This window comes from Aythya ferina (assembly GCF_964211825.1).
Source record: "Aythya ferina genome assembly, chromosome: Z".
Lineage (NCBI taxonomy): Eukaryota > Metazoa > Chordata > Aves > Anseriformes > Anatidae > Aythya > Aythya ferina.
Window position 1 is genome coordinate 39,568,400 of NC_140299.1, and position 25,286 is coordinate 39,593,685.

The window sequence follows — 25,286 nt, forward strand, 5'->3', positions numbered from 1 at the left end:
GGCTGATCTCCTTGAAAGCCGTTCTTCAGAGGAGGACTTTGGGGTGGACAAGCTGACTGTGAGCCAGCAATGCACTATCACAGCAAAGAAGGCCATCAGCACTCTGGGCTGCATTAGGAGGAGACTTGCCAGCAGTTTTAGAGAGGTGAACCTTCCTCTCTACTGGGTGTGGGGTGAGACATCTGGAGTGCTGCGAATAGAAGATGGGGAGTTTCCATCTTTAGGGATACTCTCAGCTCAGTTTATGGAACACAGCTCAGGGCAACCTGCTGAAGTTGACCCTTCTCTGAGCTATGTGGGTTGGACTAGGTAATCTCAAGATCTTTCAGCCTCAGTTGTGCTGTGATTTTGTGAAGTATGGTATGGAAATCCTTTAGATAATTGGCACTATACATATTTGTACATCATTGTACACCAGCTCAGAATCAGAGACTCGAATGATAAGGATGATAGGAATTATGTTTATTGACTGCCTCCCACTTAAAATGTTTCAACTTTCAGCAGCAGAAAAGCATCGAAGACTGCTACAGGAAGTGCCCCTGTATTTTTTTTTATCCTGAGATTGATATGCTGCTGGTGGTTGATATGCTGCTGTTGGGACTGATTCTAATACCAGAATTTGTACTATTGATAGTGTTATCAGAGCTTGTATTGCTACTCTACTGCTAAAGGAAGGTTGAAAAGTATAAACAGGCAATCCTGAAAAAGGCAAATGTCTTTGCCTTTGAAAGAGGTCCTGGACCTTCTCAGGTGGGAATATTGCTGCCACAACTGTTCCCTTATGACCTTTGTGTTTAGCAAGCAGTAGATAAGCCCAAACAGGGATAGTGTTTTTTAAATAAAATTGGTTAGTAAAGTTTGGTTTAATCCACTTGAATAGTGTTTGTAAGATGCAAGTGAAAAATCTGTGTTCTCATTGGAGGTGAGGAAAAAACACATGCAACTTTGAGCTACCAGCTGAATCAGGCTTGCTCTTCATTTAAATAGTATGGATATTTGACACTTCATCAAAAGTTATCCTGAAGACCTATTGAGCTGACATAGCATCAGAGTGACATTCCAGCATGAAAGGACTTCTTGACATGTAGAACAGGTTTGCATTGAGACAATATTAATTGTAAAGAAACAGTGTTTCCCTCTGAAGAAATACCATTGTAAGATGATGATAAATTATCCACTCTATTTTTTGTCTTCAGTTTTCAGGTAAGATTTTTTGCTCTTTCTTTCTGTTGAAGGATGTAAAATTCTAAAATATTTCTGATAAATTGTCAATGAAAATGCTTTAAAAAATTGATGGTGTAAAAATCCACATAGTGTAAAAATTTATTTCTTTGCCAGGGAGAAAGGCATCAACCTTAAAAAGTATTCAGCATCAGGTTTTCTCTAGAGGTGTTAGCATGGTATTTTAACCTAATAATCTATTTCAAAATAATTAGAAAACATCAAAAAGATTTTACTGGCTAGAAGAGGTTTTGTGGTTGGTAAGTTAGGTATCATACAAATGGTTATATGATTTTTACAGCGTCCCGTTTCCAAATGTTTCTTTCTTACTGAAAGTTGTGGGAGTTCTAAGACTACTGTGAGCTATTTAGAATTGAATATTTTATCTTTGGCTTTCAGACTTCTATTTCAAGTTCCTTAATATTACCCAATATAATGCAGGTGTCTATGTACGCACATGTAAATATATGTATGCATACACAGACACACAAAAAGGACTATGCTAGAACTGAAAGTGCAAGTTTTTTAACCATCAGCACAGAAGAGAAGATACTGAAGAGATTATTAAGAATCTGATCATCAATTTGTCTTCCTATAGTGCTGGAAGCTGTGCATATTATGTTAGGTAGGTTGCAGTGCCCTTTGTCCTACAAGAGCATAGGTCATATTCATATGAGCGTGGAATCAGGCTCTCCTATTGGGAACAACATTGAATTTTTTTTTTTTTTTTTTTTTTCTTCCAAAACCATGAAGCCACAAACATTTTTGCCCTAAGCTTTCATCTGGAGTCAGATAAATGGTGGATTTACTATACTGTTCTGAAAAAGCTGTGCCAATGATCCAAATGAGTTTTAAGCTATAACAGTATTAAAATTTTATTACAAATAAAAAGATTAGTATAATTTGGTTAATAACTCTTGTGGTACCTCAAAGGCATGCAACAGTAATACAAGTCTTTCTCAGCTCTCTTTTTAAAGCATTTTTCTTGGTTGGGCAAGTCATCTGCTTTTGAAGATCATACAATCCAAATATGCTTTAAATGTGAAGAAATTGTAAGCCATCCCAGAGAGAGCAAGAGAATGTGGATGCACACCACCAGAAGCTTTTTCAGATTACTGATTTGGAGGCACATGCAGTGCTCAGTGAGTTAGCCCCAGTTCTTGATTGAGTTCCTGTGGCCCATTTGGTAGATGCTGCACTGTTCAGAATAGGATCCATGCTGCTTTCTGCTGAGGTCGCTGGTCTGAAATGGCCTCCCAGATGATGCTATTATGTTTTGTTAATGGGCATGTTTTCATTTATTAGAAGCACTTCCAGGAAAAAAAATGAGCAATGTAACCTAAGTGCTGACAAGAGGCATTGTGTTTTTCAGAACGTTCTGCTACACAAGGCAGCACGTGGGTAGTGCTAAATATACGGTTTACTCCTTTATATGGTATATGGACAACTCTTTTGTATCATGCTGTACAGAGGAAGGCAGAGTATTGCGTGGTTTTCTTACTAGATTTCTTCTTGTGTTGTGGTAACATATTTAGTTAGCAACAAGTTTGAATAAAAGCCGCTACCTGTCAGAGATTTTGTGGCCGCTTTAATGATGTAACACAGAACTTGGAATCAGAACAGAAGGATAGACGAAGAATAAAATTTTTAAAAATCATGTTAATTCCTTTTATGCTGTTGTATGAACTCCCTTGTTTGTACAACTACATAAATGAACCAAATGCAGACTTGTTTCCTATTATTGCTTCGTCAGTGATCAACAACTTCTGGACTGAGTAGTCGTCTTTTTCTGTGTGTTGTTTGTGAGGATGTGGCCATCTATGAGAATGTATGTGTTTAATAGTACTTTTGTTCTTCTATCTGAACTGTAACACCATTACTGAACTGTAATTCAACTGTAGGCTAAATAATTGGAATAAGTAGTAACCAGGAACCACTTTAGCGTATAGTGCATGTACACACTACAAGGTGCAGTGTGTTTATTTAAGTGTTTGGTAAAATATAAGGAAATTACATGTTTCCATAAGTCAATGTCAGTTCATAGAACAATCTAAGTTAGAAATACGTGTGTTATATATGTGCAGTTTTACTGGAGTCAGTCATGAATGTGTATGGCAGCCAAGGATTTGATTCTTATTCACAGTAAATGATTTAACAGTCTGCACTTCTTTTCTGTGCTTTTCTTTTATGTTTCAAAGAGTTGTTTTTGTTTTGTTTTCCCTGTTATATAGTATGTAGATCTAACTAAAGAAACAATTTTAGTTATGATGATGGGAGCTGATCCACCCTTCATGGGGGCTTCCATGAAACACAGGGGTCTTTAGTTTTATATTATTGCAACTTCTTGCACTACATAGACTGCATGTAAAGCGTCAGGACATAGGTGCATAATATGTTTTACCTTAAACAAATGTATTGATTTCTTTTGTTGGTTGTTCTGCAATACCCTGTGATCTTACCTACCATAAATGCAGGATTGCTCATCCTTCTTTCCTTTAATTGTATCATGCTTCTGTGTGGGTCTGAAAATGCAGAGTAGCAGCTAATATACTGTAAATGCTTCCTTGCAGTAAGTTCTCTAAAAATATAAGAAATGCGGTAGTGAGTCAGATCGGTTGTCCATCTGTCCCAGTATTCTGTCTCCAATAGTGATAGTCACAGATGTTATTTAGGAAGGCAGGCCATGCAGACCTTAAATTATCAAACAAGAAATGTTAAAGGGTACATTCAAACTTGCGTCTTTTAATATCTACTTATGTTTTGTCTGTGAATGTTTATGCCCCTTTTAAAGTTGTTGCTGCTGTTGTTCTGTGAAAACAAATCCAAGAATTTCAATGCTCACTGTACAGTAAAATAATAACAATAATAAAAAATAATACTACTTTATTTTCTCTGTTTAAATCCCTGTCTTACAAGTTTCAGTGTCCTTCATTTCTAGTTTGCAGGATTTAGTAAACAACTCTGCCATCATCTTAGCCATCTTACTGCCTGTCAGCAGCTTTCTCTCCATTTTTATTTGTAAGACAAGTGCTCTGCCTCCTTAATCACTGTAGTTATTCTCTGCTGTGTTCTGTATGAGAAGCAGTAAGGGGAACTGTAAAAAGAAACTGTGTTATTGAATATGTGGCCACATACTTTCAAATAAACTGATAGAGAAGAGCCAAACTTTATAAACTACAGCATTTAGTACCGATTGTGTATATAGATCAATACTTCTATAGACATTTTTACTTATTTTTAGTTGTTATTAGGAAAAATAAGTAACACAGAATGCTGATACTGTTTCTACAGTATAATAATTCAGAAAAAAAAAAAGGAAGGAAACGTCAAAAAAGGAAATGGTTATCTTCAAAAAACACTTAGATTTTTTTTAACACTTTTTTAAAGCAGTAAAGCCATGTGTCTGCATATATTTTGAGGCTGAATTTAAATATTCATCTTTAATTTTATAGTGAAGTTATCTGGTGTATACTGTAGCAATTTGATATCTTTTAGCCAAAGGTGTGTGTAAATATAGTTCATATAGTAACCCTTTATTTTAACTTTATTTATTCTAAGAAGTATATGTGTGTATATATATATATATCTTTCCCTCAGTATCTACATCAATATTTTATTGCTTACATTGCATTATAGCTGATAATTTCTTATGACATTTTGTATGTAGAAACACCTGGAGTAACGTCTTTTTGAAAATGGCAGCAGTGGTGAAGCAACTACATGAATAACTTCAGATTTCAAGATGCTGTGACTTTTGACCACTAAGTTGCATGTTGCCAGACTGCTAATTGTTATGAATCCTGCTGTAACACTATAATTGAAATAATACGTCCTGGCATGTAATTGCCACCTGTGAGTATAGAAAGCCTTTCTTTGAATTGTCTTGTTCTTCAGCTGCAGCTCACAGGCACATACCTGGTTTCTCACCACATATTGTTACTTGCTCCCTCTTTTTGCCTGCTTCGTCCTCTTTGCCTGTTCCCATGCTGGTCTCAGTGCTTCACGAGCCAGGGCATCCTCCCAGAAACCTCCCAACCTGCTGCCAGGAGTGGATAAGGCTTCACTGGTGGCATGCTGCATTGCATATTTTGGTGGTGCAGAGGACCTCAGGCAGGAAGGGACTTGCTGCAGCATGTGGTCAGCTATTGCTACTCTGGCTGGAAAAGGTTTGCTGCCAAAAGAAAGGGTAGCCGGAAGGCTAGAGGAAACAGAGCACCACAAAGGCATGTCTCTACTCCCAAGTATTTCTCTTCCCTCCTGTCATGGGAAAAGAAAATAACAGGAAAGAGAGGATGTGGAAAATGTAAGGTCCCAGCAGGGAAAAGAAAAAAGGTTAAGGTTGAGGGAAATGGACAATGGGAAGGCCCAACGATGGCTCTGCAAGTAAGATAAAGGGGGTTTGCGGTTAGGTAAAGGAGGGGAACAAAGGATGGGGAAAAAAAGGAGGGGAAAGAAAAGAGGGGAATGAGACAGAAAAAGGGGAGATGTTGGGAATACAAAGTGTGGCGGAACTAGACAAAATGATAGAAAGGAAATAAAAAGACAAAAGGACGTATGAGCTATGTTTTTATAACAAAATGGTTTTTTAGATTGAACTAGTCCAAATAGGAGGGAAAATGTACAGGACAGAAAAGTGCCAGATATAACTGTAAACAGAGATGAAGTAGGAAAATGGAAAAATAAAAAGCAGCAGAAAAGAGAGGAGGGGAATAAACACTACAGATTTACTACTTTTTTTTTCCCCCAGTTCTTGTGCATTGTCACATGTCCTTGGGAGAGTACTTGATTCTGATTTAAAAAAAATAATAAAAAAAATAGTTTTAATGACAGCAAGTCCTCCTTTTTTTTTTCATTGTTACCATTACTGTACTATGAGTAGACCAGTGGTCTCCAAGCATCTTAGATCATGCACCTCTAAAACATTTCATTTTGAGCAGGCACCCCTGATACATGTATCTATTAATCTATGAATTACATAAATGCACAGCTGTACTAGAATGTTATGTACATTATAAAAATATACACAAGTTAAAAAGACTAATGAAGATGGTGTATGCACAATTTTAAATTTAGTTTTATTTATTAATGGTACAAAAACATATTCTTCCTATACCACAGTGAACTGTCTTGCACACCCCCTAGCATGCATGTACCTCTTCCCCCACTACTTTGGACACCTTTGGAGAGCACTGTAACAAAATGTTTTAAGCTCTATAATGAGGTCCCTGCAAAGTTATTGTTGACATTTCTGGTGGCCTTGGTGATATCACAAGGTACAGAGCTGTCTTGGTGCTTCATGGCAATGGAATCTGGGTGTTTGCAGTCCTGCACAGGAGCTGATCCTAATATAGCTTTTTAGTACAATAGAAAAACAAATAATGTGGTCATTCGGTCTGACCATATTTGAATTTTCTAGGTTCTTATTTTGTTTTTATTAGCTAGAAGGACCAAAATTACAGTTTTCCAAAAACATAGACAAACTGTTCTGAAGGCAGTTGCCATGATTTTGAAGTTTCCAGTCTTGCTACAACTAATTAGACCTGAAAGTATTTGCTGAAGACATTGAGAATTTTAATCTGTTTTGGATCTTTTATATTCTTAGAAGAGTCTTCACAAAGTAGGAGCTGTAAATCAAAGTGGGTTTTGTAAGCCCTTTGAACCAGACCTGCAATCAAGCTCCAGTTGCCCAGATAAGATTAGACTTAACTGCTTCAAGGGTAACTTTGTTTACATGTGTTGTATTTTAAATTTCTAATGTGTTTAATGTAACATATTAATGGGAAATTCAAACCTTCAATGGTAAATCATACTGTGTTTTCTTGAGAAGTGTATGTCTGAAAACACCTGCCTTCGTTATGTTATCTTTCCATGTGCTTTCCTGTGGAAATTCATATAACAAAGGATATGGGTAGGTAACAGCTGTAAGCAGACAGAGAATTGTTTAAATAATACTTCTTCATTTCTGTTTAATAATGTTTACATTTATTTTTTTACTGATACACATTTTATTATGCCTAGAAGCAGCAATTCTGTGCACTAATGAACAGCAAACATTGACAGTGAGATACAAACATGCTAAAACAATGAATTTATTAAAGTTATTTTTAGATGAGATTACAGTTAAAAGCATTCTAATTTTGGTTTTGCCCTTTGTTGACATATGCCCTACTTGGTAGATATTAATACATTAAACATGCTAGGATGAAAAAACTTTATTACAGATAGTCTAGCTGATACTGTTCAATGGGAAGGCTCTGGCTTTGAATGCTGTAGGAATATATGAACATCTATCTATGCTAGCAGGAAAATTGGCAAATGATACTACTCTCTTTAGATGAATTTATACTTATGTTTCAAGTATGTACTCCTAGGTCAGTGTGGCTGACTTTTTTTTTTTTTTTTTTTCTTCCTTTTCCTGACTTCTCTTCATTTTACGTGTTTTCTGGACAGCCTTCATCAGCAATATTAACTGTCCCTTTTAATGACTCGAGGACCAGAACTGGTAAATCCCAAAATTTGTGTTAAATCTTCCTGAGCTTGACCCTTCTGCTGAGAATATGAACTCAGTAACTGTTACAAGACAGACAGTGGTTTTCATAGTATTGGAACAAGAAAATTGCCAATCTTCGGTATGCTTCCCCATGCTGGCATCAAGCAATTCCTCTGCACTTTGTTTTTAACTCACTTTATAAACACAAATCCATCATTCTTTTCAAATGCTGGAGAAGCAGTTGAAGTCAACTCAAAGATAAAAGTGTCTGTATCCTGTTAGCTATCTGCTACCTTTTAAGTAGTCTTTAATGATTATACTGTTTGTGAGAGGATGCAAGCAGATTGATAGGAAGACAATGCTGTATTGTGAAATAGAAATGATATTATCAATTAGACTTTTTTTAAAAATGTTTTCTATAGATCTGAGTGTAGATAATGTCTGGAATTTAGTTCCAACAGAATGCATTCTGTAAAGTTTTATAAGAGATCTGTTTCCCTGAGGATGTTTATGGGCCTTTTCAACAAGGAAGAGCTAGTGAATTCAAGCCCAACCCTATCCGGTATATCAAAAACATATGTTGAACCACAAAAAGTCCTGAGTTTATCCCTCTCCCTCAAGACAAACTATTCCAAATCTAGTACTTCTGATTTACCTCTTGGGTTTTGAACTTTCAAAGGATGTTCAAGTTATATTGTTAAGCTCCAGCTGCAACACACACTAAAAATACTTATTTGAAAAACTAAATAGATTCTGGTGTAACTATAGTGTTCTGGAGAGAATAGAGAGTCTAGAGTCTTAAAGGCAAACAATGAAACTTCAAGCTGATGAAAGAGGCATGGAAGTTGACTCCACCAGTAGATGCACTTGAGTTTGCACTTCTCTTTATGTGTTCCTACTTGCACAACCGTTTCTGACATTCTGCATTCTAGGGGCCTGGAGGTCAAGGACGGGTGCCTGAGGTCGTAACTGATGAGTTGTATTAAGTTACACGGCAGGGAAGATCACAGCTTTGGCCTCAGTGATCCCGAGACTTCTCTGACTTTAGGATATTTGTAATCTAGAAGAGATTTCAATACTACAACTGAAGTATCAAACATATCACTAAGTGTTAATCAAACGTTAAATGTAGCCCTCTCATGCTTTAAATTTACCAGGTCCATACTGAGATGTTTTTCTATTCTAGCATTATCTAAATATTAAGAAGAGCCTTAAGCCATGAAGAAGTTTCTCCTAAGCTGCTGTTCCTTACAATTCCTGTGCAAACCCCCTTCATTGTCCTTTTTTTTTTTTTTTCCCCCCCCCCCCAGTGTCCTTTTATTACTTGGCCCTGAAGTAATAATGGCCTTCATATGACTGTACTGTTCAGATCTTAAATACATCTGTAATTCAGTTTGTAACTCAGAAGTAGTCCAAAGAAAGAAATGGGCTTCCTGTGAAGTTTCAAGTAGCTTTTTTTTTTTCTTCTCATTGAGGAAACAGTGGAAAATTTGGTGAGTGCAAGAGACATCACGTATATCAAGGTGGAAGTGAAATCCTGTTGAAGGGAGAAGGCAGCCACATTCTCCAGGCAAGCAATTTCAGATCACAAGGTACTGCTCCACTACAATTCTGGGTTGGAATATGGTACTTTCAAATAGTGATAGCCAAATATCAGCCATATTATTTATTTATTTATTTATTTATTTATTCCTCCCCTTCCCCTGCTGGAACCAATCAGGAGTAATCACTAATATTTCCCTTTAAGATGTGATTAATGATCTCCAGGATTAGCACCAATGAGACATACAGGAGCCATTTACATCTCAGGCCTTTTGTTGTACCAGTCAGCAATCTCTGTCATTAAGCTGATATGCAGTCTGTATTGAGAAACTTAATTGTAGAGCTGCAGGCCTTCCAAGGCAGATATTAAGACAGCCTGAATATATTTGTATAGTACTTCACAAGGCATTGTAAATATATCAAATAAAATAGGATCCCTTTGGGGACTGGGAAAAGTTTGGGGGGAACGGGGAGGGAGGGACACAGGACAGAGAAGGGTTGGAAGGGAGAAGGTAATAAATAAAAGCTTAAATTTGGAAGTCTAATGAGGCATACATTTCTCCCCCCCCACCCCCCAAAAAAAAAATAAAAGTTATTACTGAACAATCTTTTAGGCTTTTTGTATGTAGCAGCATGTTACTGAGTATTTACTATACAAGACAAATAGATCAAATAGTACTGCTTAAATTTTAATGATATTCTGAAATAACAGCATGTAAAAACATTTGTGCCCATTATCTCATTTTAATTCGTTACCTTGCTTTGAGAAGAATGTTTCTAAAGTGAAAATGGTTTCTGTAATGCCTGTCCTTCAATCAATCTATGATTTATAGATACATTTCTCAGACTCTGAAGAAATGCTGTCTCTCCCTGGTTACTTGTGACATACAATAAAAATTGTGAAGCTCAGCAGACATAATCTAATACCAAAAATGCAATATAAACAGGGAAAATGCTTCTTCTCTACATTCTTTCAATTAAAATGACCTTGGAGAGTACACAGAATAAAATTAGCTTTAAAAAAAAAAAAAAAAAAAAGGGCAACAAAGTGTTTACTTATATATATCAATTTTTAATTAAAAATAGTCCCTACGCTGTTTCTCCTAATTTGTTTTTATGATTTTCATACTTAACCACACCACAAAGATAAAGTTGCTAAACAATGTACATGTAGGATTTGGGTCGTGGAGGGGGGGGTTATGCCCTGAAAAGCATATGAGTTGAAACAACAATGTCAAAAGTTTTAAACTTTACATAAGTGAAATGAACTAAAAGAACAAATTTGCTGGTGATCTCAGTAGTTGTGGAATAAGCAATTATTTGTGCATAGGAAAGACATTTGACCTAAAAGCATCCACAGCATTGTGAAACAATAGTATTTCACTCTTTGCCCTTTTCTGTTGGCTGGACTGTGAATCTCTAAGGGTTTATGTTCCAGCCACGGTGCACTTCAAGGAGAGGGCTCAAATTTTACCCAGTCTCAGACAGCTTCTTGTTCTGACCAAGCCTGCTGAAGAGCACCTCCTTTTTAGAAAGTAGTTCTCATCACACCCGTTTACATGTTTGTTTTGTTTACCAAGCTCATTTCTTGACTCCTTTGTTTTTCATTCTTTAGGATTAAAGCACGGCTCTGGTTCACTTCCAGGAGGAAGGTTAGTCCAAGGCCTGCATGAAACCGTCTCTGCAGCAGGGGCCAGCAGGAAGCTGTTATGTTGCTCAGGCCTCACTGTAGAGTTAGTCTGAGTCCATGGGAAGGTCTGATCATTTTGTTGCTCAGCACAGAGAAAGATTCACCTTTTTTGATTCCTTATATGTATAAACAATATAAATTTATGCTACAGAACACCATGTGTACTGGAAAACAGTGGGCAAACTGGTCCTGCAGACAGCCTATGTGATATGCAAAGCCGGCAGGACCCTTTCTGTTCTCAGTATCTGTTGCTGTGCAGACGTTAGCTCAGATCATTTTAAGACTTGGAAGACTTGGTTGTGTGTAGTGCTGTTTTGTTTGTTTGTTTTTTGACCCCAATTAGCATTCTTTTCCCTGTGCTTGGCTTAAGTCATGGCTACCTTTTTCATCTTCATAATGTCTCCAGTCTGTCTAATTCAGACAGGAAGAAAATTGCCATGACACATACATGCTGTTATCTGTATGTTCAGCCCGAAGTTTCAATTGAGAAGTCATTTTCTAAAAAATCTTTGCTGTCTGAGTTTGGGATGCATTGTGTATAAACATGCAGTATGTTCGCAGTTGTTGGGTGTGGGGTTTTTGTAGTTTTATTTGTTGGTTTGTTCATTTTTGTCCTCTTGCTCCATGCAGCTTACTCCATTAAATTTTGTGGAGGTAGAAGTTAAATATAAAACGTTGGTATCAGTCCAACATGTACATCTGGCTTGCTTAGCAAATGTACTTCTGTTGCAGTACAACAAGCAGCGGGGGAAGGGAATGGAACCAAAAGCAGGAGAGAAATAGTAGGTTGGTAGCAAAAGAAATAGATGGAAAAATAAAGGGGTCAGCAGAAAAGAACTTGCCTGATTTAGTGTTGTCTAACCTTCAGAGTGCATGCTTACACTGAGAACATGTCTTGCCTTGTGCATAATTTGTACTTTTTCAAGCATTTTTCCTATATTTTTTCCCCCTAATTATTTACCTTAACATTAAATGGCAGCAATTGAGAAGACAACAGGGAAGTGAAATTCTGCTTCTTACACTTTTTTTTTTTTTTTTTTTTTTCCTGGTGTGTTGTGAAGCTCATCAGTTTTTCATTGTTCCTTTATATGGAGCTGTTCATGAATGTGTATATCTCAGTAATCTGAGTTTTTGGAGCTCTCTAGAGGATGAGTTTGTAAGTGACCTTTCAGCTTTCCCTTTCAGCGCTCATAAACCTTATTGAAAATACATTTCTAAAAGTTAGGTGGCACTGAAAATGTTTGAGCCGCAGTGTAGTTCCTAGTCCTCCAAAGTGCAAATGATCACAGGAAATAAAAGGTGATCATGAAATGGCAGAGTTCTTCAGCTGCTGCTGCTGCCTGTACTGAGCTACTGGATGAAGCCACTTAACTGCTTTGCAGCTGCAAAATAAAACCAAAGTTTAAGTTATCTTGCTTTATTTCCTACATGACTCAGAACAGGAACATGCAATTAATCTGATGAGCTTCTTAATCTTCTTAAAAACTTACAGATCTGGTTGTGGTATTTGCCAGTTGTTGGGAAGTCCTAAGTAAAATTTATGTGCACAGTTACAGGCTCTAGAAAGCTGCTGTTCAGGAATGTAAGGTCTTGACATTACAATGAATATTACTAAGCAGACATCAGTGGTGATTAGAAGAAGAAAAAAAGACTTAAGAGTTCATTTGTGCAGAAGAGAAGAATAAAAAATTAGATTTTTATATACAGGGTGCCCATATTGTGGAGCCTATTGCAATTCTGGTTCTGTTACCTTAAAGACAAATAATGTATCAAATTGGAAAAAGAATCATAATGCACTCTAAGGATGATGAGATATTAAACAGTTTCCATGTAAGGAATGAGGAAACATACTTTGTTTATGTATTTAGAGTGGAAAATAAATGAATAGGGGAGAACATGTATGAGTTGCATGGAGAAGGAATGACTGTATTTTTCAGCATAAGAACTCTGGAGTATCAAATGAAACAAGTACATGGAAGCTCCAAACCTAGCAAGAAGAAGTATTTCTCACAAGAAGCAGTTATGCTGTAGAGCAACTTGTCATGAGGCATTGTGGATGCTAGGAACTTATGTGAATTCAGAAAGCAACAGGCTCTTTTAATGGCTGGAAAATGAAAGTGTATCAGAGTTGATCCAGAGCCTCCAATCACTGGGAGGTGGGCAACTAGACAATGAAGTGTTGATGTATGATTAGTTAACTTTTTCTTATATTCTTATCATCTCTTGTCACTAGCTACTGTTGGTACAAGCTGCTGTGCTAGACAAACCTCTGCTCACCAAACAGACAGATAGTCCAAATTTATTTATTTATTTATTTGAATAAACCTCACTGAAGTCAGTCATTGCATTTCACTACAGTGTCTTGTTTTAGAGGCTGACTTAAAATAAGAGGCATGTGTTTTAGAATTACTGAGTATGTCAACCCGAATTCTCTGTTGTTTTAAATGAACTGTGTTTTGCAGCACTGCAAATGCACCTCAGAGAATCAAAGGACTCATTTCTGATGGTCAAATACTTCTTGTTTTTACATTTGGCTGTCATTCATATGAGACACTTCAATTCCTGTTTTTGTAAAAAAAAAAAAAAAACAAAAGGTCAGGATGATATCCTATGCAGGGAACCCAACAGATAACTTTTCCTGTAACAGTAATTAGCCTTTGTATTTTTTCTTTCCCAAAAGGAAAAAAGGTTCAGTCAGCCATTTTGTGACATACTGTGTTGACAGAAAACAGAAAATTTACTGGAAACAAACCCCTCCAGTTTTACGTAGGCATATGATTGCCTTGATACAATACAAGGTAAGCATTATTCTACAGTATGTGCTTCCAAAGTGCTTCACGTGTGTTTTCATGCAGTTTTAGGGACTTTTTTTTTTTAATAAAAAGAGTATCACTTTGAGGACTATGGTCTGAATGCATATTGGAGTTTAGAGCCCAAAGCTGTGCACAAAGATTTGCAATAGAAAATTATATTGTACAAGAGATCAGTTTTGCACTGCATGATGGAAGCTTTGTTTTCAACCTCTGTTTTATGCCATGAAAATGTATCTTCCCTTGGTGTTGTAAGGTTGCAATTTAATTGTTATTTTTTCAAAGATACAAAAAGTATCTTACTTGCATATGTCTCTTCTTGGATGAAATGGATTACCTGCAAATACAGCTTTTACACTTGAGTTTGGGAATGCATTAGAAGTGTTATAGCTTTTTTTTTTTTTTTTTTTTCTTTTTCTGGAACTATTTATGAATGCTTTTTAGTTATGTGATGTTCCTGAGCATTTCTGCTTGTAAATATTTATCCTGTGCCTTCAATCAGATATGTAATTCTTAAATATAAATGCAAAACATAATACATTTCTCAGCAGTGGAAGCCAGACTTTCTTTCTTTCTTCAAGATTAAGACAACACATTTGTGTGTTTGTGTGTATGTGTGTGTGTCTGTTATATTGAATATATCTGCCAATGTGAGTGAAGAATAGAAATCTATGTTTTGTGTTATGCTCTTCTTTTTGTAAATTTCTCAGTATGTTAACTAAAATTGTTGTCTGCTAAACACAAATTAGACCCCAAAAAAACTCAGGACATATATTTATGGCACAGAAATAATATGCATGTTCTGCATTATTAATGCTAATTATGAATGTAGAAATGCCATAAAGTGATAATGTTAAGTGCATGAGATGAAACACAGTCATAGATATTCCAAATAGTCTCGCTAAATTCTGGCAGGCAACTTGTAGGAGATAATGCATTTAATGATTTTTAGTTTGCTTTATGGATTATGAACTATAAGAGCTCACAATCCATAATTTATCAAAAAAATCTAGTAGATATGTAAAGATCTGTAGACTGCAGCTTTTGGTTTAGGAGCACAGCACTCCCGACTGGACTCTTCTGGGACTGACTAGACTAGTAGTTTTTCTGGTTTGGTAGGACCAAATTGCCCTTAGGGTTACCAGTAGATCATTTAACAATCAGTTTCCAGTAAATGTAAGCCAACTTTACTATTGCAGTTTCCTAGTATTTTTGGTGTTACATATCAACCCCAATCACATTGAAATAAATATTGAACTGACTTGGAAGGTGGACTCCTTCAAAGAAAAGCCTTCCCATGGAAAAATATTTAAATACAAAAGACAATCAGTTTAAATGTTTTAAGTTACATTGAACTAAAATCCAAACACAGTGGAAAAAAAATATTATAATTATTTCTTGGTGTGAGACGACTCAGCATATGGATAGCTTTGGTGAGAATTGTGACCTTTACTGAGACGATATTAAAAATTAATGCAATATGAGTTTGCATTTAGTATTTTCCAAACTGTACTTTACAGAATTATGGAAGACAAAATACATCCTTATCTCCTTTCCCTTCCTTCGCCTTGCCTCGCCTCCCCTCCCCTCAACTTCCCTCACTTAGCCTCTATGTTTTTCTGCTATATATATCTGTCTACTCAGCCTATTCTCATTTGGTCCTCATAGTTATATTCAACCTTTCTTTGAAAATCCTAGTTCACAAATCCTCCTTTAACCTTCACTGCAGCCTGCACTCCCTTCATTAACAGGAGTTTTGAAATGATTTTGCTGGTTCACTGTCAGTGTCTGCTTACAGAGAATAACATTTAAAAGACCAAAAAAAAAAAAAAAAAAAAAATACCCTCACTTTTTCTTGTTGGCTTTCAACACTTTCTAATCTCTGTATGACCCAGAATCTTGAAATTCCAATGTGTTTCTCTGCTGTAAAATTGCTGGTAACATCTGAAGTGAAGAGGGAGAATGAATAGATAGGCTCTGATAGAACTTAGTGGATTGATTAGGGGAAGCTTTAAGGAGGTCTGTGAAATCCTTGAAGAACCCAGAGCAGAGTCTGCAGTCTTGTTATGTTTGCCACATAACACAGACTTTTGCTGTCTGTGTTTAGTGCTACTAATTTCAGTAGTAGTAAGTGAAGTCTCCAGTGACTTTCTTCATACTTTCTCACAGACCTGCAAAAAGAAACTTGAGTGCTAAGTGGCTTTGTTCTGACATGAATTAACAAAAAAGGCACAGTCCTTCAGTGGGCAGGGGAAGACTTCAAGGTGCAAATGTCAGAGAGGAATTGTAATACATTATGACACAAGAAGACACACTGAAACTACTCCCTCCTAAAACCTGGTTACAGATCTAAGCATTCCTCTAGTGTGCAATTTAAACTCTTTCATCTTCTACTTTAAGCTGTCATTACATCTTGTTAACTGCTGCTAGCTTTAGTTGAAGCACCATGTTTCAATGTAGGAGCAGGAGTTTACCAACAGCAAACCTTTTCAGCCCAGGCAGCCTTTGTTTTATTTCAGGAATCTCACTTTTCTTTGCCACACAATATGTTAAACTCCCAGAGAGGTAATTAAAAAATACATGTGTTTAGTATGATAATTTAAAACACAGCTACTATATGGAAAAGGTATTACCACAGAGTACCCGGGATGAATGCCAGAAAAGGCAAAGAAACAAGGAAAGAAATATGTATGTTTGCTCTCTTATCTGCAATACACCAACAAAAGCAAAATTTTCTGAATCACAAGGACCTGGATAGGAATTCAGAGTTAGGCTCTGATCTTGAATAGTAACTGGACACACTTACCACTGTCCTAGAATTTACTTTTGCTTAGAAATACAAAAGGTGGCTTCCTTCTTACTTATTTTGAAATCATTAGACCATGGTCACCACATCAGTGTTCTCTTTCAAATCTGTCTTTTGCTGCTTTTAAGGTTTGTGATATACATTAAGCACAAGGATTTGTCTGCTTAAACCCAAAGAAGTGTGAGGGAAGAAGTCGTGCCAGATGTAGATGCAATGCTTCAGTGCACCATTTGGGTTTGATATCGAGATTTCAAATAGTCAGGTAATCTTGCAGTCCGACCTTCCACATACTTAGGGGTTTAAGTTACTGTTACGTCCACATGTAACCATCACATCTGGAAATTGTAGCTTCTGGGTGATAATTCCGTTCTGTAACTGATCTGCTGTTTTCACAGTTGGCAGGTATTTGTGTTTTGAGTCAGATTAATGAGAGGCATGTGTGTGTGTCATTTAAAATACATGTATATATAACAATGTATTTAGCTTTGGACTACTTCATCTATGTAGAAGTGTTTCTACTTTTTGCCCCCATACAGTAAGTACCAACAAACATCTACCCATATATCTCTGAAACGAGATCTTTGCACATCCCAAACTGGGAATGTTGATCAGCAGTCTGAAGAAATGTTTAAGAAGTAAATGCTTCTTTCTGGTCTTGGACCCATATCTTTCCAATGGATAAGCAGTGCTGTGTGTGAATGGGGGAAAGAAAAAAAAAACCATTGTTTAAAAAAAGCAGTTAAGAATAACACATTTTAAGAGGCTAGTTCTATTATTTAATGGGAACAGAAAACCTATCCGTCTGGCAAAATCATCTTTACATACATTTTCTGTGGGAGTAATATGTTAAGTGAAAATAATTTCTCAAAGGGGAAGAAAGGCTTAACTCTAAATATTTCATGAGATTTCCACAAATTAAATTGCATGAACATTCTGTTTCATTTGGCATTCTCAAGGAATAGTTCAGGAATATATGAAGAAAGATAACTGAAGGAGGGTTTTGATGTAAAAGTGGTTTTCAGGACGTCAGACACATGCTAAAAAAAAATAACAAAAAAAAGTCCATTCAGTAAAAAGAGTACACCAACTATTAATTTGCTACAGTTTCACTGTGTATGAACACAATTGTCTGTCCAAAGAGACAACTGAATTAATAATTGAGGATGTGCGTTTCATGGGCAAGAACAGTAGCACATGTGTAAAATGGATGTCCAGTGCAGTGCAGATTTTGTTTTGTTTTATTTTAAAATGGACATTTGCTTTCCAGCTGAAATATTTGAACTTCATGTTAAACAAAGATTAGCTGCTGTCATTTTGGCTTGGTCTTCAAAACTAAAGTCACTGGCAAATACTCAGATTGTGTGTGCATTTGTTGAAATGAGGCAAAGATTTACAGGCGCACGTGTTAAAAGGATTGCGCTCCCGGGCATTAAAAAAAAGTTAAGCTGAAGAAGACAAAGGCACGATCAAAGGGAGATGAAAACGCCTTACAAGCCCTTATACCCAAGGGCTTCCTTCGCCGTGGTTTACTGCAAGTTAGGAATTGCCCCAGCCCGTCCCGCGCCTCTGCCGACAAATCTGTCCAGCACTGCTCCAGACCTCGGTCACGAAGGGATCTGCCTGAAATCGGCCTCCACCACCCACTGAGGATGGTGGCCACTGGACGGTGTCCTGGAGCCTTCGCCCCTCGGCCCCGAAAAGAGGGCGACCTCCAAGTTTTCGGGCTGATTGGATTTGCAGTTTGAGGGTTCAGTCACTAGATGTCTCCTCGGGCTGCACGGGCCGGCTGCGCTCAGCGGTAAACAAAGAAGAAATGGCTAGAACTGAAGTTACAGGGCAGCGTTTATAGGAATATGCATGAGTTATCACTTGGTTCCCAGCTGTCTGGAATTTTCCCAAGGAAATAATTAAGTTGGAAAATGTTGGCTGTATTTCCAGGACCGTTTCATTCAAAGCATTTTGAATCTGATCAGGGCTTCTTTTTTTTTTTTTTTTTTCCTTTTTTTTTTTTTTTTTCCTTTTTTTTTTTTTTCTTTCCGATTTGTAGCGAGTTTGGCCCAACCTCAGTGCACTGGAAACGGTGGGAGGTCCCAAACTTAAGAGCAGCCCGTTGTCAGATCTACATCAAAGCCAGCAACCTGGGCGGCTGCCCTGGAGCTCCGGGTCTCCAGCGAAGGTAAGTGCTGGAGCTCCTCTGTTCCTCCGCGTTTCTGCATCAGACCGATGATGTGCTTTGCTAGGGAACAGCTGCGGGCACCGGTTCCTTAAAATCGAGAATATTTGGGGGTTTGATTTGATAGTAGTCCAAATCAGACCATATATTTATGTAGGTATATGTATACATGCAGAAACCAGAACCAGATTTTCCAGCCAGCTCTTTTACCAGGTCGGAGGCTGTCCGGGCACCGGCTCACGTAAGTTCCTTTATTTTCTTTAAGCCCAAACGCGTGAATAACTTTATTCTCTGTTTTCCCTAAGCCTGAACGGAACGATAACCAGCCGGTACCCGCTTGCTTCTCGCCGCCCTCCCTTGCTGCGGGTTTGTGCCTCCCCTCGCTGCCGCTGCTCACACCCGGCAGGGACCCCCACCACCACTACGACCCCCCCCACACACACACAGCACCTGCGCCTTTGCACCGCGTTTTGGGGGCTCGGGCACCCCGCTGCACCTCTCTCTCCTCCCACACCCTCCCCACCGCCTCGCTGCCGGTCCGGGGGTCGCGGCGCCGAGCCCCCCAACCCGAGGGCACCCCCGCGGCGCCGGGCGGGGCGAGGGGCGGGCGGCTCGGCCCCGCTCCTCCCCGTGCCGGGGCGGTGCGGTGGGACGGGGGCGGGACGGGACGGGACGGAGGAGGAGGAGGAGGAGGAGGAGGAGGCGGTGGAGGGGCGCAACCGCCTCCTTTCGGGGCCGGGAAGCGTCTCCCCCGGGGGGGTTGCGCCGTCGGCGGCCGCTGCCAGTTGCGTAAGGGCGGCAGCCGGGGCGGGGAGCTGCGGGGGGTGCCGAGCAGCCGTGCGGCCGCTCGCCCGCCGTGTCCGGGGCGGGGAGCGCCATGCCGCCGCCCTGAGCGCGCCGCCGCGACGCGACGGGCCCAGGTGAGAGCCGGGGGGAGGCACCGGCACCGGCACCGGGACCTGGGCTGGGGAGAGGGAGCGGGGGGAGAGCGCCGCGCTGCCCGGCGGCCGCCCCGCACCGGCCTCTTTTGTTCCCGGCAGCGGGGAGGGAAGGGAAGGGAAAAGAAGGAAGAGGAGGGAAAGGGAGCGGCACGGCACGGCTCGGCTCGGCTCGGCCCCGGTGCCCCCGTGCCGGGGCCGTGCGGCCGGCGGCAGGTGTGGGCAGGGCGGCAGGTGGTGCGGGGACCCGCGCCGCTCCCCCTCCGGCCAGCGGCAGGGCAGGGGTCGTGTGCCCCCACTATGGGTTAGGGGCTGCCCGGCCGGCTCGTTGCCCGAAGGCTGTGTGGGAGAGGGGAAGAAGAAACAAAAAACCCACCCCGCAACAACAATGGGGGCCGTACCTCTCAGCCCTCCTAATGAAAGCGAGCGTGCGGTGACAATTGTGCTACATCACGGCTCGGTCGGGGCTGTGTGTCGGAGATGCCGTCCTCGCTTATGTTTTGAAGGCTGAAGTGGTGGTGCAGAGTCTCTTTAAAACCTTAGAGATTTTATATCCCTTAGCAGTTAAAACAATGAAATAGTGTCCCGAGCTACAAAGACAATTCATTGAGGTGGGTAAAATGGCACTTGAAATTTTGGGGTGGCATCAGTCTGGTTTTGATGCAGCAGGGCAAAAGATTTGTGAGAGTGTGGTGCCTACGTTACTGGTGTGAAACGGCCCGTGGATAGCAGCAGGGAGGAGCAGGAGAGGATCATCTTTGTTCTTACAGAGCGTGTGGTTGCTTTGTCTGCAGGGATCCTGCACGCTGCCTCTGGCAACGTGAAGTCTTCTGCCAGGTCGAGCTTGTTGGGAGCAATATTTAGCTTGTTTTTCTTGCCCTCTCCCTGCTAGTTCAGCATCCAGCAGAGAGTGTGTTGTGGGCAAAGTGCCCAGAAGAGTAAGTGTTGTGTAAAGCACAGGCAATACCCCCAGCTATGAATGGGATTCATGAAGGAAAAAGGAGGAGGAAGAAAAAAAAAAGAAAGGGGAGAGTGAGAAAGAGGGAAGCAACTACAATGATACAGAAAACAGAAGGTTGTTGTGAGGTCCTTGATGAAGCGAGGTTGCCAAAGTGCCTTCTGAAACCTAGTGTTTGATCTGAAGGTTAGATGTGGTGAGTGCTGCTAGATGTAGGTATTTTGTAGGTGGCAGACTATAAGGTTTATTTTAATCAGGAATGTCATTACTCTAACAGTGGCTAGGGTTGGTGGGGAGCTCTCACCAGTAAGTCTGATGAACAGGTTAATTGTTGGAGGGTGGACACACTAAACAGGAGATGTTGGTGACCCCAATGTACGAAAAATGTGTTTTTTCTTTTTTTAAATCAGGTCCTATTATATACTCCAGAGGTTTCTCAGCTGTAACTGGTCCCATGACTGGAACAGTTACCATTTGGTGGCACAAATCACGCTTCTTTCCAGTTGACAAACCAAGTCACGGGGCAGAGGAACAAAAAGGTTATTTTTTCCTTTAAGGTGTGATTATAAAAATAGGTGAGGCAGAATGAGATCTGCTAATCCTAGCAGCTTGAAGAAAAAAATATGGGGCCAATCTGATTTAGACTCTTGGTCATAACATCCTTACCATGAAGGATGTCCACATACTGAAGAAAATCTGCACTAGAAGTCAGTACCTCTCCTTGGTGTTGAAGCAATGTTGTTTTTCTTCTACATGAGGGAGGAAGGACGGGCATTGGGAATGTTGGGGATGTTGTTCAGTGGCTCGGCGCAGCCAGATGTACCTGTGGGAGATAGGAAATGCTGGGCCTTGCCTTGCCACTGCTCTGGGCCTCTGCATTGTTTGGTCTCACATGGGAGATGATGGGCATGAAGAGCCATACCCCGGAGCTCTGCTGGGGGTCTCCTGCTCCTCAGCTCCTGCCTGTTCCCATCTGTGACCCAAAAGCTGTTGGCAGCAGTCAGAGAGAGCCTTATCAACTGGCCAGTCTCCGTGTCTGCATAGCCAAAACCTGTGTGTCGGAAGCACACTAGCAAATTGGCAAGGCAATTCTTTGAAATTGTCTGAAATGTACATCAAAACAAGATTAAAATCTGTAACATATAAATTACAGTTTCTTGTTTTGAATCAAGTCATGCTTAGACTTGATTCTAAGTCATTCTGATTCTAAGCTATTCTGAGCTTATTTTTACAAAAAAGGATTTCAGTGTTGATTTAGTGGAGATGTTTTTGGCAAGACAAATGGGAATGAATTGTTTGTAGATGTGGATTCAGAAATCCACAGAAGTATTTTCCTGGAACAGCAATACTGGGAAAGGAAATAGAGAGGGAGTAGAGAACTATATACCTTGAAGAAAGATGTGAGGGAGAAAAAGTGCTGAATTTGCCAATATGGAAAGGAAATACTGAAGATGTTAGAGAATGCATGCTTTAAGACCTGTATCTGATTTTCTTCCTTTGTTGTGAAATCCATTAACAAGAGAACATACTAGTAGCTCATCTATCTTTTTTTGGCATGTGGGACTGAAAAAAAATAAAAGGTAGAGTAATCATGTGAAATGACTGGCTGTACCTAGCAGCACATTGCAAAGCTTGGCTGCTGGGTGCAAAGTTCTTGCAGTTCTCTAGAAAGGAATTTACCACAGTAATCACAAATATGAGCGCAGCTCAGCAGAGTGCATACTTAATGGTGGCTTAGAAGTCTTTGTTTTACATTTTGGAGACTTGCTTCTGTTCTGAGACAACCCATTTGACATCCCATTTCTGCTTGTGATTCTTACAGATGGGAAGTGATGGAGAATGTTTTTCTTCTCTAAAATTGTTCCTCACAAAAGCTTTACGTCAGGTAATTTAAATTACTGTACGTTATTCACCAGGCTCCCAGCTCATGTATTTGCGTGACTCCTGTGATACCTTAAAAAGCTGGCACCCAGATGTATTCAGGTTACCATGCATTAACTTGGCTGTGAAAACCCCTTTCAGCCTGTACCAGGAGCAAGACTGTTAGTTGTGAAGCTTTGGGATGTCACGTATTTATCTGGTATTTGCCCCACCCTTCTGCTGGAGGCCACCGATCCTGTAGCAGTTTTTAAGCTGTTCCCATGCTTCAGCTACCATGTAGCAGTCTGACACGTTAATTTAGGATATCAGGTAGTTTATATGTTGTGCTTTTGATATCAATGGACAATTACAATGGTTGAGTTACGGGGTTTTTTGCCCTTAGAGCAAGAGGTGATTTTTGGAGAAGTAGGAGCACAGGATGGTTAAATGAGATTTTAAAGCGTAGTAGTAGAATGGCCCTATCATGGCAGAAAAAGTGTCCATCCAGACAATTACCTGATGTCTGACAGTGGTGAGTAATAGATGTCTGGTAAAGATATTGCATAATGTTGGAGGCTGGAAGCAGTAGTATCAACTTGCATCTCGAGGACTTCCTAAGCTATTCTTGGTGTAACAGTCCTTGACTGGCTTCTCAACTGTAATTCTGTTGCTTCCTGAAACTATATAAATTCTTAAAGTCAAAAACATCCAGTACTGATTCAGGTTCAAAAACCTCTTGTCTGCTTCCCTCCCCCTCTCCACCCCCCTTGGAATACTTATGAAGTCACTTGCATTCTCTGTGCTGCTGCTGACTGCATGGACCTCTGTTATGCAGCCTCTTAGTGATCTTTTTATGGGATGAATGATCCTTTGGGGATCAAACAGCTAAGAGGTGCTTATGTCAGATCTGCTTGCTCAGTGGATGCAATTTGGAATTCTTAGCTTAAAATCATCTCTTAATACAAACTCCTTGGCTCATGGAAATTCAAGGCAACTCTGAAAGAATGTGGGTGTGCAGCTACACCAATGCAGCCTATGGATGGCAACTTCTCAACCAGCATTGTCTACTTTGTAGCTGATGCACAATTAAAAAAAAAAAAAAAAAAAAAATTGCAGAGAGAATCCTTTGAGTAATCAAAATAAGGGATGATGTGAGTTAGTTTGGGGGGGGGGGGAAGACAGACCTTGGAGCTTTAGCAGAAAGGGAAACCAGCATACATGTACATGTAAGTACAAAGAACAAGGAGGAGGAAGAAAGAAATGTGTATGCTGTTGTGGAAGAGAACTGCCTTCTACATTCTGTGCTGTCGTATTTATTTATAATATTTTTTTAAGGGCTTTTCAGCCATAGTACTGGACTGGAAGAAATTAGATATTTGGCCCTCCTCCTCTGGAAGGCCAAAAAACTATTTAAAAAGCTATATCATTTATTCGTGGTAGTGCCAGAGCTGGACCTCACTTCCCTGAAAGCGTATTACTATTATATGGATTATTTTTTTTCTGAAGCTCTAAGATGTAGTGGTTTTTGATTGGATCTGTGTTCTTCCAGGTAAAAAGATATCTTGCAAATATTTGCAAATACAGCTTCTTATCATCAATCTGATAAGTAGTAGTGTTTTTTTTTTTTTTTCCCCCTACCATCATCTTCAGGTGAATGCTGTGAATCAGTTACTTTCACATGGATGCTGTTGACTTACACGGAGCTATTTATTTGCTTAAAAGTAGGCTTGTACTGCGATGCATTGCTGAGCTCTGGGAGACCAAAGTGTTCTGTAAACTAAGCCTCACAATGTCCCTGTGACCGTTTTTCCTCATGTTACAGGCTTGGGGCCTAAATGAGCTGTGACTCATGCAGCAAGCTAATGACAGATGCATGATTAAAATGCGAGTCTCCACTTTTGATCCTTGTGCAAATTATTAAAGCTTTCCTTTCAGAGAATGAGAAACACAGTAAAAATGATTCCCTTTGTATAGTCTGTTTCAGCAGGTGTGAAGTCTCCTGGTGCACCGAGTGGGATCCTTTGTAGTAGAGACATTGGTAGATTCACTTGGATACAAATTAAAAAAATGGTTTCTGAAAAATTTCCTCCACCCAAACATTCTATTGTCTAAACAATGAATAGAAAACAGAACCGAGTTCCCTAATGTGTAAATAATTTATAAAGATTAACCATGTCAAACAGAAACAAAGGGAACAAAATTGAAGTTGCTGAAAGTGTTATGGCATAATTTTAAATATATGGACCACCATTTCAGTGCCACAGCTTCTAGCTATTGTTTTCTTATCTCAAAAGGCAAGATCTAAAGATGTTACAAATGTATTATAGCAAACCAAAAATAACTGTGTCTTGACATCTGTTAGGAACAGGTGAGTGCTTATGGGAGAGTGGAGTCCAGGAATCAGAGAAGACAGAGGTATCCCTGCAGTCTCAAAACCATGAGGATCCCTGAACTTTGTATATCTAACGTTTCAGAAAGCTGATGTTTCATCTGCTGTGTCAAGTGCTCTCCTGGCAATTATGTGAGTGAAACCAAGTGACTAATGCAGAGCTCATTCACAAAAACAGCTAAGAGACAACAGTGTGCCCAATTATCCAATTATCATTGGAGAGAGGAAATGCTTCTTGTAGAGGTAAAGAAACAAACAAACAAACAAAAAAAAACACTTCACCTCTGATTTTTCAGCCCTCAACCTTAAGGGTGGTATACAAAACACCTTCAGAAGAAGCCAGGAACTAAATTCATGGCTCTCCTCTATGTTGTAAGCCATAAACATGAGAGTGGTTTCAGCTGACATA

The 25,286-nt window shown here is 39.6% G+C and overlaps 1 protein-coding gene and 1 long non-coding RNA gene across 5 annotated transcripts in view; both read left to right on the forward strand.

The window, feature by feature from the left end:
• Positions 1-4,894: 4,894 nt before the first annotated feature.
• LOC311427805 lies at positions 4,895-10,955 on the forward strand. The gene is made up of 3 exons (XR_014687578.1): positions 4,895-5,073; positions 9,194-9,303; positions 10,869-10,955. It is a non-coding gene; the product is annotated as an uncharacterized lncRNA (long non-coding RNA).
• Positions 10,956-17,318: 6,363 nt separating this feature from the next.
• Positions 17,319-25,286, forward strand: part of CEMIP2 (cell migration inducing hyaluronidase 2) — a 52,774-nt gene continuing 44,806 nt past the window's right edge. The window contains exons 1-2 of one of the 4 annotated variants that reach the window (XM_084503851.1): positions 17,319-18,735; positions 18,908-18,973. The gene's annotated coding sequence lies outside the window, so the exon portion shown is untranslated. Of the gene's footprint in view, positions 18,736-18,907; positions 18,974-19,483; positions 19,653-22,450; positions 22,514-25,286 lie in introns of those variants that run through there. The other 3 variants (XM_084503854.1, XM_084503852.1, XM_084503850.1) reach the window with 3 other exon arrangements.